This window comes from Protobothrops mucrosquamatus, unplaced genomic scaffold (genome assembly GCF_001527695.2).
Source record: "Protobothrops mucrosquamatus isolate PMUCROS unplaced genomic scaffold, P.Mucros_1.0 scaffold77, whole genome shotgun sequence".
Taxonomy (NCBI): domain Eukaryota; kingdom Metazoa; phylum Chordata; class Lepidosauria; order Squamata; family Viperidae; genus Protobothrops; species Protobothrops mucrosquamatus.
Window position 1 is genome coordinate 1,366,339 of NW_015386454.1, and position 14,346 is coordinate 1,380,684.

Consider the following 14,346-nt stretch of genomic DNA (forward strand, 5'->3'; position numbering starts at 1 on the left):
ATGGAAAAACAACTCCAACACATCATTATACACATATTGACTGCAGCTCGTATAGCATATGCGCAATGTTGGAAGAGTGAAAATATTCCCACAAATGATATGATTATGTATAAAATTTTGGAATGCGCAGAAATGAACAAACTTACGTTAGAATTAAAAGACAAGGAGACGTCAGAATTTTATGAAATTTGGAATAAATTTTATAATTGGCTAGAACAGAGAAAGAAAAAGACATAATTATTGATGTATATAAAATGTAAATAAGATGTAAAGAATATTTAAAATGTAAAGCACTGTTCTGTTAGAAGAAAAGATTTATGTTTATGTAGTTTTGGTGTATGGTGTATGGTGAAAAATAAATAAATAAAAAAAAGAGAATTGCATGCTGGAAGGCGGGGCCAGCTGCCAAGAAGAACGGGTGTGTTGGACGACTCTCTGGAGCGTCTACCCCAGTTTCTGATTGCTTGACAGACCTTTTGGGGTCCCTGGTTCCTTGGAGGGGGACCGGGAATAACAAGGTGTCTTGGGGAGCAGTTCCAGACGGCGGTCGGGACTGGCGAACTCGGGAGAAGCCTTGGGAAGTCGAGCGGAGGAAGGAACCAGCCGACAATGGTGGCCGCAAAGGAATGACAGCTGTCAGCTGGCCGAAGCATAGTGGTGGTATAGCAGGACGGAGATGTGACAACTCCAGTCAAAAGTTATCTGAGCAGTGATCCTGGACAGAAGGGATCCGGTGCAAGAGCGCTCTGGAGGATTTCGATAGAAATTTGAAGATTTCAAATGCCCACAAGAGTGGAGGAGGGATTTTCCCCTGTCTCTGGAAAAGTGGTGAAAAGGAAGGTTTGGGCTTAAAAGGTTTGCCTACACTGCAGATCTACTACGTTGGTCGGATTTAAGGAGAAAAGGAGTCTCTTTCTTCTTTCTTTATTCCAAGGAAGGAAAGTTTAACTTCGTAAGGCAAGCTTACTTTAAGATTCAGAGTGAATGCCTGGAAAAAGTCAAGGAAGTAGACATTTTGAAATGAACAGGAAGAGATAAAGCCAAAGTGACACCTGCTGGCTGAACTGAGAATTGCTATAAGAGGGGAAAAAACCTAACAATAAGGGAAAGTGACTGTTTAGTGTATCCAGTTTTGTCTGTAAATGTCAAGTAGATATATGAGAAGAAATTTTTGACTCTAAGTGACAACTCTGATATTCTGGAAAATATTACAAAAATTGTAAATAAGTGGGAAGGTTGGTTTGGAGAATTGAAAAAAAAAGTCTAGTATCCCCAATCTTACAAGGGTTGGAATAGGGAGGAAACAGACATCTCAGACTACATTGTTGGAACCGAGCCCTGCCAGGCAAAGATCGCTAGAAGAAATGGCACAAAAAGATAGGGCAAACTCATTCAGAGATTTGCAGCAAATGTTGCAATCAATGCAAGAGTTGATGTGCCTTCAAGGGATGTGTCCTATGGGGTAGCCGGGTAGTAATCCCAACCTCATTGAGGACTAGAGTCCTGCAGTCTCTGCATGAGGGACATCCGGGAATTGTCCGGATGAAGGCATTAGCACGCAGCTATCTTTGGTGGCCTGGGCTCGACAAAGACGTCGAGGCCCAGGTCCACGGGTGCACTGTTTGTCAACAGTCAAGGCCGGAGATGCCCCAGGCCCCAGTTCATAGGTGGGAGGAGACTCATACCCCATGGTCGAGGGTCCATATCGACTACGCTGGGCCCTTTCAGGGGCAATTCTTCTTAATCCTCGTGGACAGCCATTCCAAGTGGCTAGAGGTCATGCCTGTCTCCTCCACTACCACTGCTAGGACCATCCAGGTGCTGAGAGGGATCTTCGCCGTACATGGACTTCCAGATGTCCTTGTCTCAGACAATGGGCCCCAATTCACGTTGTTTGAGTTCAAGGCATTCCTCCAGGCTAACATGATCCGGCATGCCACATCTGCACCATTCCATCCAGCTTCCAATGGCCAGGCTGAACGAATGATGCACACAACCAAGGATGCCTTAAAGAGGATCACTCATGGGACCTGGCATCACAGGTTAGCGGACTTTCTTCTTTGCCACCGCACCACACCTTGCACAGCTACTGGAAAGAGCCCAGCTGAACTCCGCTGGGGTCACCGCCTCATCACGAAACTGGACAGATTGCACCCAGACCGGGTGGCTTCACAGGTGTCACAGCCGCGGGCACCTAGGAGACTACAAGTGGGAGATCTGGTCTGGGCAAGGAACTATGGACCAGGACATCTCTGGGTCACAGCAGTGGTATGCAAGGTCTCTGGGCTGCTGTCATACGAAGTGGCCTTGACGATGGTCGTGTGATCCGATGTCACATTGACCAACTGCGCTGGAGGCTTCCCAGCAACTCTTCTGCTCCTAGCTCTGCTCTCGGGGAGGAGGAGGACCACAGTTACGATTGTGGACCACGGTCTCTCCAACATCCCCAGGCTTCAGCTATTGCTCCAAACAGGGAGTCCGCAGAAAGGGGGTTCGTCATGGAGGCAGCTCCAGCCTCTGGCACTCTCCGGTGAGGTCGACGACCAGATCCCGAGTTCCCTGTCACGAGGGTTCTCCTCAGGTAACCCCTGAACCCCTTAAGGTGGGGTGGTGACCTGAACCCCTTTTCCACCCCCCAAGGAATCCTGGCTTGGATTTAGCAGATCCAGCCAGTCAGCAGCTGGGTGGGTCCCCTGGGTCTTTGGGGCAACAAAGTCCTGGTCTGCCTAGCCTGGCAGGTGAGCTGGCAGGCCAGGCACACACATCGGCCATGAGAAGATCAGGGCAGGCCAGAGGTCCTCCCAAATACTTACAAGACTATGTACGGTCCTTGTCACTTCATGGACAGGCCTAGTAGTCTGGATTAAGTAATGCAGCTCAAGGGGAGTGGGGAGCATGGCGGTAGCAAGACTGTAGTGTTGTGTATATATAGATGGAGTGTTGGAGTATTTAAAATAACAAGTGTGCCTTATTATTTTAGCCAAGGGGGGAGGGGTGTTATGTCCTGGCCCGGCAGGCACAGGCTGCAGTGATTGGCCCAGGCAGACTATGTGGATGCCTGGGACAAGAAAGGCTGCTCCCAGCCTTTGCAATGATTGGCCAGCAAGGTATTGTGCAGGGGGGCTATAAAAGGGGACCGTACCATTTTAAAATCTGTTCTGTTGGTGTTGCAATAAAGGAGAACTGCTGGAACTCGTTGCTTTGTCTCAATGCCTCTTTTCCTGAAACAGAACAGAATTCATCCTTGATCAGGTTGTCTTTAGAGAGGCTCCTAACATTTTTATCTTATCTCCACATGAAGAAGGATAGCCCTGAAATGTAAACATTTATATAGGAAAGTTCTCCATAAATGTGATATGCTCCTGAGTTCATATTTTCCCTCAATAACAATGACATATAAAAGATTATCTCTGGATTCCAGTACATAAATCTTTTTTTATAAATGTCATAATGCTACTATCAATGAAATTTGTTTGTAGCAAACATTTATAAACCGTGTACTGAAGAAGAAAATTAAAAATGTTATGCAGCATAAATAAGTGTATATGTGTGTGTGTGTCCATGCATGGGTGTGTGAATATGGAATTCCAGAGGTAGTTTTGAATTTGGGCAAACAAATATCTGTTATAAGACCACTGTTATTTTCTATAAGCCTTTTCAATTTGGTTAATATACAATATAGTTAATATATTATAGAACTAGGTAACAACATTTCAAAATGTCATGATGACATGGTGCATACATTTCCATGGTGCATACATTTCTGATCAATAATATAGCTTTATTGGATTGCATAGAGCTTTTTTCAAGTTATTATTTTTAATCCTCAATTTCCTGGAATGAGAGAGTGGAAGGACATTTTGACACAAAAGTGATGCATCTATTGCAATGCCTGTGAAGGATTTTCATCCAATAGGAATTCACACCTACTTCTGGGCTCCATAAATTTACTCTCTTCTGAAGGCCCAAGGTTCCCTCAAGATATGTGGCAAAAAGCTGCAGGGGGAAAGGAAATGTATAGAAAATCAAGCTTTATGAAATTTATCAGATTTCATTCTTCTGTTATTGTGCCTAGCTACTACGCAGAGGGGGACAGATTCTGCAGCCATGTTGCACCTCTTGCACCTGGTTATTTTTTTTTTTTAAAAAAGTATTATGTTAAAATTATCTAGAGCAGGGGTGTCAAACTCAATTTCATTGAGGGCTGCATCGGCATTAAGGTTGCCCTCAAAGGGCCAGATGGGCGTGGCTGGCTAGGTGTGGCTGGGTGGTCACAGCCAGGTCACTGTGACTAGGTAGGCGTGGCTAGGTGGGCTTGGTGCAGCTGACTCGGTATGGCCAGGTGAGTGTGGCTGGGTAGGCATGGCCGGGTAGGTGCAGCCAGCCCAGCTCCGCTGACTCAGGATGGCTGGGTCAGCATGGAACAAGTTGCACTGTCTAATTTGATGTGGGGACAACTCGGTGTCTCACAAGCAACTTGCCTCCCCAAACTGCCGGCAGTCAAGTGTGTGCGTGCGCATGTATGTGCACGTGGACACATACACACATCACATTCCAAGTTTGGGGACTTTTATCCACAGAGGAAGGAGAAGTCCTTCTCCCCAAGCTCAGGCATGATTGGCAGCTTGCCAGCTCAGATGTGGTTTAAAGTCTCCAAGCTTTGAATGATGTGTATGTGCATGCATGTGTGCAGCATGCCAAAGTTGGATGTGAGCCTGGGGTGTCCATTAAGCTGTGCTCAGCGCCTCCCCACCTGCATCACAATCACACACCTTGGAGCCCCGCAGCCAGGCCACCCCTGCCCCATCACTTGTCTTGCCTCGCCTCACCCGTGTTGGCAGCACCACCAGCAGCAGCCCCGTCAAACATGAGCCCCTCTGCTCTCTTCAAGCCCCTGAAGCTCTTGAGCCTGGAGGGAAAGTTGCCATTGCAGCCCGCTGGGTGAAGCAGCCACCTCGGAGCAGCACCTGTAAGCCTCACCCCCCGCCGCCACCTTCTTGCACCCACCATGAGTAACCTGGCCAAGGAGAGCAAGCACAGCAGCAGCAGCCTCAAGGAAGAGGTAAACATGGCTGGGTGCAGCTCCAAGGTGGCTGCTTCACCTGGCAGGCTGCGATGGCAGCTTCTCCACTGAGCTCTGAAACTTCCTGGGCTGGTAGAGGGGTGGTGAGCTGGATGGGGTTGGTGCTGCTGGTGCTGCTGCTGTGGAGGCAAAGTGAGGCAAGGCAAATAGTTGGGCAGAGTGGCCTGGCTGCAGGGCCCCGAGGTGCATGAGTACAGTGCAGGTGGGGTGGGTCTAAGTGCAGCTTATTGGATGTCCTGGGCTCACATCCAGCTGGCCGTCACTGCCGGCCAATGAGCGGCCGAGGGGCAATGAGCTGGAGCTGCTGCCGGGCCCTGCCAGCCCCAGTGCACTCATTGCCTCCTGTGCATGTCCCCAAGGGGGGACCCTGGCCGGGCTGGGGTGGACTGGGGCCAAGGTGGCTGGAGCTGTCCCCTCGCCATCTCCAGGGTGGCCCTGCAAGCCAGATCTAAACAATCATGGGCTGGATCTGGCCCGCGGGCCTTGAGTTTGACATCTCTGATCTAGAGGGAATTATTGTGTTCTTTAAAATAATACAGAATACAGAATAATCAGAATAATTCATGGATTTTCCCTCACAAACTGGGGGGGAAACCGCTTATATATTTATTTAACTTCACCCAATAAATAGATTCTGTACCAGTTACAAGTTACAAAACTTTAAAGGTGATAATGCGCAGAAATAAAAAAGCCCACGAGAACACTAATGGTACTTAATTAGGATTTATGATTCAATGAAATAAAACTGTCTCAGTGATCTTTTGAATGCCATGAGAGAAGTTTAAAGAGTTTAAAGAGAGAGTGTTCCAAAGTTTGGGAGCTGTCGCAGAGAAGACATGTGTCAGGACGTCCTGTCCAGGAGCTCCACAAAATAGCCAAAAGCAGGAACGCGAGACGAACGGCAGTTTAATGCACTCTGTTTAGTAACAAAGTCAGCACTGGGAGTGGATTGCTCCCAGTGCCTTACATAGGAACCGCACCTGCCCCATCTGCACCAGACCTAACCCCACCCATCAAGCCACCATCCAGTCTGGTAGATGAAAATCCTGGACCTAGCCCCTCCCTCGCCGTCCAGCCATGCAGCTCCGCATTTGTAGGCCCGTTCTCCATCCGTACAGGCCAGCACCGATTCCATTGCAGAGGCGAGGAGCCTTAACCAGCCTCCTCCCCTTGGAAAGTGTCGGCCCGGCGAGGCGCTGAGAGATGACGTCTGAGGAGAGCGTCGTTACCGCGGCAGCACCAGTGGAGTCCAGGAAGGGGCCAGCAATGCTGCGACCGGCTCCCATGCTGCCCGGCTGAGGCTGAAGCGCCAGCATAGTGGCAGGGCTGGTAAGGCACATGTGGGGTTGACAGTGGGCGGTGGGAGTAGCAGGTGGCGTCCCTGCCTCTTGGACCAGTCGGCCTCTCAGGGCTCGACATGCTGCTCCCCCTACCAGAGGTCCCCCTGGAAGACAAGTAAAACAGGGTTAATGATCCCGTTCCTTTGTGCTCGCACCCCCTGGTCACCCCCCGGCTTTTCAGGATATTTGCGATGGTATTTCCTGAGCAGACGGGGGGCACGCACATCAGTATCTTTTACCCAAGATGCTTCCGACAGGGGATAACCTTTCCACAGGACAAGGTAATACAACCCACCCCCTTTCCCCCGTGAATCCAGGATTTCCTGAATCTCATAGTGATCAGGTGCCACAAGACCTGGGGTCTCCATTGGGCGGTTTCAACAAGCTGCTATGAAACACCGGGTGTAGCCTGCCTAGAAACCACGGGAGCTGGAGTCGCATGGTCACTGGGTTGATTACTTGTGCAATTCGGAAAGGACCGATATATTTTGGGGCCAACTTCCTACAAGGGACCCGGAGCCGTATGTACTTAGTAGAAAGGTAAACCATATCACCCACCCTGAACGGCTTGTGGGCCCTCCGCTTCTTATCTGCTTGTATCTTGGCAGTATCCCTTGCCTTTGCTAGGGCCTTTCTCACCACACCCCACACCCCGCTAACTCGGGCTAACCATTCACCAGGCTGACAAGGTTGGGATTCCTGACCACTGTACTCCGGCATGGGTACAAACTCCCTGCCAGAAACTATGCAGAAGGGGGTGAAACCAGTACTACTGTGTACGGCGTTGTTGTATGCCACTTCCGCGAATACTACCAACTCCACCCAATCTGTCTGTTGGTAAGAGACGTAGCTCCAAAGGTAGTGCTCCACCATGGTGTTTGCCCGTTCCGAAGCTCCGTTGGTGCTCGGGTGGTACGCCGAACTGAGCCCTTGGGAAGACCCGAGGCGTACGAAGTTGCGCCAAAAGTGAGCTGTGAATTGGACCCCGCGGTCTGAGATGATCCGGTGCAGGGCCCCATGAAGACGGTAGATATGCGACAGGAACATACGGGCCAATTTCCGAGCCGATGGTAATCCCTTACAGGGAACAAAATGTGCCTGCTTAGAGAAAAGGTCCACCACGGTCCAAATCACCATATACCCCCGACTGTCAGGTAGGTCCACAATAAAGTCCATGGCTATGTCTTGCCATGGCTGATCTGGGTCAGCCACTGACTGCAACAATCCTATGGGCTTCCCTGGACTGGGCTTGGAAGTGGCACACACGGGGCAGCCCTTCACGTACGTTTCCACATCCGTTCTCATCTGGGGCCACCAGAATTGATGCCTGGCCAGGTGTAACGTCTTCAGAAACCCGAAGTGGCCCGCCTGTTTCGAGTCATGACAATGGTAGAATACATGACTGCGCAGCGACTGGGGGATATACAATTTGGTGCCATACCAGGCCAGCCCGTCCCTCTGGGTCAACATCCTGTGGTTCTCCCGTAACCACGGATTGTCCACGAGAGCTGTTCTCAGTTCATCCTCAAGAGCCGCTGCCACCGGACGGGATACAGCCTTTACTTCGTCCTGTCCATAAGGGGGCATAATTGCCTGTACCACCTCCTCCCATTTGCTGTTGTATTGCGGTAAGTGGGACAACGCATCCGCAAGGAAGTTCCTACCCCCTGGCACATATTTCAGGTGAAACTGGAATCGGCGGAAGTATTGTGCCCAGCGGACGTGTTTTGGCGACAGTCTCCTGGGGGTTTGCAGTACTTCCAAATTTTTATGGTCTGTCCAGACCTTGAATTGGTGTTTTGCCCCCTCTAACAAATGCCGCCACATGGATAGAGCCCACTTCACCGTGAATGCCTCCTTCTCCCAGATGGCCCATGCTCGCTCGATTTCCGTCAACTTCCTAGACGTATAGGCACAGGGCTGCAACCTCCCTTGCAGATTGTGCTGGAGTAGCACCGCCCCCACTGCTACATCACTGGCGTCTGCCTGTACCACAAATGGGCGGTCTGGATCCGGGTGCAGGAGGACTGGATTCCTAGCAAACAGAGCCTTCAAAGATTCAAAAGCACTCTGGCACTCCGTTGTCCAGGCTAGTGGTTGTCCAGGACGTGGTCTTGTTGTGGCTGTCCGGGTCCGCAGCAGGTTCGTAAGGGGTAACGCCACCGTAGCAAATGAGGGAATAAATTGTCTATAGAAGTTAGCAAACCCCCAAAAGCTTTGCAACTGGCGGCGGGTTCTTGGGGCTTGCCATTCCAGCACACTCTGTACTTTTTTAGGGTCCATCTCCACCCCCGCCACTGATATCCGGTAACCCAGGTAGTCCAGGCGGGATCGGTGGAATTAGCATTTTGATAACTTCACGTACAGCCGGGCTTCTAACAGCTTACGTAACATGTCCCGCACTAATTTGACGTGTTCCTCCATGGTCTTGGTATAAATTAGTATATCATCAAGATATATGAGCGTCCCACGGTATAAGTGTTCATGTAGGACTCTGTTAATGAGTTGCATGAAAACCACGGGGGCCCCTTGCAAACCAAAGGGCATTACCCGGAACTGGTAACTGCCCAAAGGGCAATTGAAAGCTGTTTTCCATTCATCACCGGGCTTGATCCTGACCTGGTAATAGGCTTCACGTAGATCTAACTTCGTAAATACCTTACCCTGGGCTAAATGGGCCAATAGGTCCTTCATCAAAGGGAGGGGGTACATATGTTCTACACAAATTGGATTGATGCCACGAAAGTCCATGCAGAGTCGGAGTCCCCCATCCCTTTTCTCCTGAAATAGCACCGGCGCTGCTATCCGAAACCGTGTCGGCTGTATGAACCCCCTTGCCAGATTTTTGTCTATGTATTGTCTCAGTTCCTCCAACTCCCGCGGAGTCATGGGGTACATACGGGGCTTTGGTAATTTGGCCGCTGGGAGTATCTCGATGGCACAGTCAGTTGGGCGGTGGGGTGGGAGGCTATCGCATTCCTGCTCACTGAACACCTTCGCAAGCTCATCGTATACTGCTGGGAATCCTGGAGCCCGTTCCCCTGCATCCAGTGCCATTTTGACCCCTTCCTCCTCCCCTTCCGTTGTACCGTCCTCCGTCCTCGGTGGCCGGGGGCCAACACCGAGGCGCATGTGGCGGCATCCACCCTCCCACCATATAGTGGGACCCCACTTATCTAGCCAGGCCAACCCCAGGATCACCGCCTCCATCATGGAGGGCACCATGATGAACCGATGGACTTCCCAATGCTCCCCCATGTCCAGTCTCATTGGTTCCATTACTAGCGTAGCTGGGGCCCCACCCAAAAGGGACCCGTCTACCTGCTTGAAGCGGATGGGGTGAGCCAGGCAATGGACCCTGATGCCGACTTTCTTTACGACCTCCTCATTGACCAGACACCGAGTACAGCCTGAATCAATCAACACCTGGTACTCGCCGGTATGGGCCGTAGTTGGGCTCGTCAGGGAAATCAGGATGGCAAAGGGACATATCGGCTGGCTTACCATGGGGTCTTCAGCGGGGTCCATGTTGTCGTATTCCGCCAGTAGATCATCAGGAACGGCCAGTGTCGCTTCGGTCGAGGGCCGTTGGGGAGTTCCGGAAGTGGTAGACTAAGAGACGTTCTAGCCATGAACGTAGCCTGCCGGCAGCCCGTTGGAACTCCCGCACGTACTCCCATATGGGCCGACTCCTCTGCCTCAACCCCAGTACCTCCGTCTCTGCATGCTGGACCCGGGAAGGATCCTCGAACCTGACCCTCAGCGCATCCAGGAACAGTCCGGCATCAGCCAGCTCCCGGGCATGGTCGCTGTACAGATCGGTAGCCCAGGCCACCGGCTCACCCTGCAGGCTTGCTGTTATCGCCACCACCATCGCCCAATGAGACGGGTACAGGGAGGTATACCGGTCCAGGTGGCTCAGGACATGGCCCATGAACATCGCCAATCTGTCTGGGTCGCCATCAAAGGACACCGCGATAGGTGGTGGGCCCCACATAAATCCTGTCGGCCATGGGCCCATGGCCTGCATGCCCCGCTGATTACCGTCCACTGTGGCAGAACGACAGCTACTCGGGTCTGCCCCCCAGGACCCAGATGACCCGGAGAAGTGCATAGGCTGGCCGGTGGGTACAGCAGTCGAGGCCACACCTGGCTGGTCCTCCCTTCGGTGCTGAGACTGGTCAGTTGACACTTGCCCCAGAGGAAGCCCTCCCTGGTCAGGGCCACTGCTAAGGGGTAATTTGAACCCCGGACTGGTTAGCTGGAACCTAGAGTCAACTGGGGCCCGGGGACCGGGAGTGCCACTGGGTCTGGGCAGAGGTTGCAAGTAGCCCGTTTCAACAAGCCGGTCCCGGAGGACATCCAAAGTATATTGGCCTGGGGCTGTGGAATAACTCCACTCTTCCTCTTCATCGCCGGTCACACGTCTCTCCCGCCATCAGGACAAAGCTTCCCCCCTTCCTATCACACATGGCCCACCAGCCTCCGGACGTTGCAGGGCAGAACTTAGCCACCAATCCCCGGAAGCAGCTTTAGGGGCCAGCTGTTGGGACTCTCCCCCTGTGTCCACGGGCTGCTGAACCCTCTCCTTCGGTCTCACCGACGGTTGGGCCTCCCCTGCCAGTGGTATCACGGTCTCCAATACCGGCTCTGGAAGCTCCTCCACTGGTACAGTCCCTTGGGTTCCCTCCGCCATTCCCTCCGCAGTCACCTCCTGCTACCCGGGTTCGGGGAAGGAGGACAATGTGGTTAGAGTGCTGACTTACTGTCAGGATGTCCTGTCCAGGAGCTCCACAAAATAGCCAAAAGCAGGAACACGAGATGAACGGCAGTTTAATGCACTCCGTTTAGGAACAAAGTCAGCACTGGGAGTGGATTGCTCCCAGTGCCTTACATAGGAACCGCACCTGCCCCACCTGCACCGGACCTAACCCCACCCATCAAGCCACCATCCAGTCTGGTAGATGAAAACCCCAGACCTAGCCCCTCCCTCGCCGTCCAGCCATGCAGCTCCGCATTTGTAGGCCCGTTTTCCGTCCGTACAGGCCAGCACCGATTCCATTGCAGAGGCAAGGAGCCTTAATCAGCCTCCTCCCCTTGGAAAGTGTTGGCCCGGCGAGGCGCTGAGAGATGACGTCTGAGAAGAGCATCGTTACCGCGGCAGCACCAGTGGAGTCCAGGAAGGGGCCGGCAACGCTGCGACCGGCTCCCATGCTGCCCAGCTGAGGCTGAAGCGCCAGCATAGTGGCAGGGCTGGTAAGGCACATGTGGGGTTGACAGTGGGTGGTGGGAGTAGCAGGCGGCGTCCCTGCCTCTCGGACCAGTCGGCCTCGCAGGGCTCAACAACATGTTTCATTATCTACCCCTAAGAAGAAAGATCTTTAATAGGACTTTTGAAGAGATTCTCATCAAACAAGCAGTTTGTTTCAGTTCATTATAAATGGAAAAAAGCCCTATGGAACCTCCAATGATATTATATGTATATACCCATAATAGGACTTTGTGAATTACTCAGAGGGGGGAACTATGCTCATGCCATAGCTTCATTAGCAGTCCTGTCTGTGCATGTGCACATGACCTCTTGCAACTACATGGACATTTCTAGGAGCCCCTAGTTTGATCCATGCTTTTATACGAACTGCACTGGTTGCTGATTTCCTTTGAATTCAGTTGAAAGTTTTTTTTTTAAATTACCTTTAAAACCTTCATGACATGAGATCAAACTACCTCAGGAACTGTCTCACCCCAGTGGGACTGGCTCACCCCATTCACTCTAGCAGAAGGAGCATGCTGCGGACCCGATTGTTCAATGAACTTTAGTTGGTGGGGTCCAGGAGAACCTTTTCTGCCACGGCTTCTGCCCTTTGAAACATAATACTGTTGGAGGTGAGATCCATCCTCACTCTCTTGGCCATGTGAAAAAACCTTGTTAATTTTAATGTTTTTATGTTTTTGTATTCTTGTTTTTTTTTGGTGTTGTAAGCTGCCCAGAATCACTTCGATGGTGAGATGGGTGACATATAAATTTAATAATAAATAAATAAAATATACACAGAAAGCATATTATACTATTCCATTTTCTAAAGGTTCTGTTCCATTTAGCCATATAATAAAGGTAAAATATTATCCTTTAATTATGATAGGAATTGATGCACACTTCCACACAAGTGTAAGCATCTGCTGAAGGGACATCGTTTTGATGTCAACATGGTTTGTAACATACTAGATCAGTGAGGGCGAACCATTTAGAGACTGAGTGCCCAAACAGCAAACCAAAACCCACTTATGTATCATTGGGTGCCAGGTGGGCGTGGCCCATTGGGTGGGTGTGGCCCATTGGGTGGGCATGGCTGCAGTAGTAACGGCAGACTGGGTGGAACTAAAAAGTTCAATCAATTCCAACTTTGCAAGATCTTTTTTCCCCCGCAAGAAGTTGAAATTGATTGAACCTTTTCTTTTTTTTTGCACACGGCGGCGGAGGCCTAAAGCGAAAAGTTTTGATAAAACCCAGCTGAAGGCCTAAGACTGGGGTGACAGCGCATGTGCCCACAGAGAGGGCTCTGCGTGCCACCTGTGGCACGCATGCCATAGGTTCGCCACCACGGTACTAGATTGTATACCACTTTGGAAGCAGTTTTGGTCCTCTGAATTCCAGTGAAATCAGTAGAGCTAAAAAACTGAGATTATTTGTTTCCAGTTCATCTTTGGGCTAATAAAAACTGCTACAACTGTTCTTTTGTTTGTTTGTTTGAAATGTTATACTTTGTTTCTCCATTGGTGGAATTTTTGCCCTCTCCTTACATATAGTTTTAGGGCAGTCCAGAGAAGCAAGAAGGACCCTATAAAATGGCATATTATTGATGTTTTTAAAAATATTTTCTTTCTTTCCCTTTTATGTAGAGTGAGACATGAAGGGATTTTGCAGTTGTGGGACTTGGTATAGAGTAATAATTTTCAGTTGTTCTTAGCTTATTAGGTTGCCAGAAGTGAAGACAATCACAGCTTGCCTTCAAATGGCTTTTGAGAGTTGGGGAACGAAAACAGTGGCGGTGTAAAAGTCTCTTTATTTCCCACATATTTAACTAATTATAGGAGAGAAAAGAAAAGCCTTAATAAAAATATGGCATCTAGAAGGAGGATTTTTCTCCTTCGTTCCAAAAACAAATAAACTGACGACTTTTACATGTCTGGGATCCTTAGAAAATAACCTCACATTAGCGACAATAAGCTGACATTTGTAACAGTGGGGGTTATTTTTCTAATGGTGTTTAATGCATGGAGCAGTAGTGTGATTTTCATTCCAGTCATCCTGGAAGAGAAAGATACATTCTTGCACTTGTTCTGGCAAGGATTCTTCCTCTGCTTGTAATCAAGTAAAAACAAATTGCATGGAAACTCTTTATGTGTCTCATTTGACTCTAGCTGTGCCTCAAGAGGGAATATAGCTGGTTATACATCTCCTTCCCATAATGTGCTAAATTTGCATGGACATTTTTGTCTGTTCTATACCAAAGCAGATATGTAAGCAAACATTTAACCATTTGTTATAAAGCATCCCCTTGTTCCTGGGGAGAATAATTATGGACATACATTACTTATTCAGACTGATGAAGAATTTATGCTGTTGGGATGGTATCTAGCACATTCATCAGCAGCTATGTTGCATGGTTTACTTATATATGTTCTCATTAGTCATTCATATATTTGGCAATATTTGCAACCAAGGTAAGCTATTCATATATTTGGCAATATTTGGCAAACAGGAAGCAAAATGTGCAGAGTTGATATGCTTATAAAGAGTTGATGTGATGTGTAATTTAAATCTCTCTCTTATTGATTGCAATGTAGTAATTCTAAAATTTCAATTCCAGTGGTAATAAGTACATTAAAAAAACATTTCCTTTACCCCCCCCCCCCCCCCCC

The 14,346-nt window shown here is 49.7% G+C and overlaps 1 protein-coding gene across 1 annotated transcript in view; it reads left to right on the forward strand.

Annotated features, from left to right (window-relative positions):
• OCA2 (OCA2 melanosomal transmembrane protein) overlaps positions 1-14,346 on the forward strand; it is a gene marked incomplete at its 3' end in the record, with an annotated part of 172,849 nt that overhangs the window by 75,279 nt on the left and 83,224 nt on the right. The window lies entirely within an intron of this gene.